This window comes from Littorina saxatilis, unplaced genomic scaffold (genome assembly GCF_037325665.1).
Source record: "Littorina saxatilis isolate snail1 unplaced genomic scaffold, US_GU_Lsax_2.0 scaffold_2881, whole genome shotgun sequence".
NCBI lineage: Eukaryota > Metazoa > Mollusca > Gastropoda > Littorinimorpha > Littorinidae > Littorina > Littorina saxatilis.
In genome coordinates this window covers 6,661-7,770 of record NW_027126408.1, presented here as the reverse complement: position 1 = coordinate 7,770, position 1,110 = coordinate 6,661, and positions in this window count along the sequence as shown.

Below are 1,110 nucleotides of genomic sequence, written 5' to 3'. Positions count from 1 at the left end.
TAGCTTTCACGATAACAGTTACCTTGATTTTTGTTTTCACGATCACAAACACCTTGACGAATAGAGGATCATAGAGTGATACAGCTGTGAAAAATGTACGTTGAAAATAAAATGCTTTGCAATAATGCCCATCACGATCACGAACACAAATGACGATCACGATCACGAGACTTGATTTTTTTGTCATCACGGATCACGGGCAAAGTCCCATCACGATCACAGAAATGGAAATTTCGGCAATCACGGTCACAGAAAGGTCAAAAAACGCCAATCACGATCACGATTTTAAACCCTTTGGGGCTCTCCCCCATCAGCTAGCTATCATTAAAATAAACGTTTTCTCAGCATTGCTATGCTTCCCTCTCTTACTTTCCCGACAGCTCATGCAATTACCCCCCCCCCTGACCCCCCCCCTCCCGTCCTTATTTTAATTTAGGTTCTTCTCCATTTCTTGTGGGTTAAAGATATACAGGGTTGTTCGCACTGGACTTGTTTTGTAAAACAACTCGAAATCGAATTTCTTGACTTCGTTGTCTCATACCTTTTCTTGTTACTTTAATAATGATCATGATCATGATAATGATAATGATCATGCATGATATTTATAAAGTGCGTGTATGCTGGGTTAAACCCTGCTCAAAGCGCTATACACTCATGAGAGGGGGGGGGGGGGGGGGGGGGGCAATAAATAACATAACATTATTTACAGTGTAAGCACGCACATATCAACGATATCACATTGCACTATTATAATGTATCACACACACACACACACACACACACACACACACACACAAACACACGCACACACACACACACGCACGCACGCACACACGCACACACACACACGCGCACACACACACACACACACACACGCACGCACGCACACACACACACGGACACACACACACGCACTATACTACACATTGTACAGTCATACTTTATCACAAACACACGCACACACGCACGCACTATAATACACATTGTACACTCATACTTTATCACAAACACACGCACACACGCACGCACTATAATACACATTGTACAATCATACTTTATCACAAACACACGCACACACGCACGCACTATAATACACATTATACAATCATA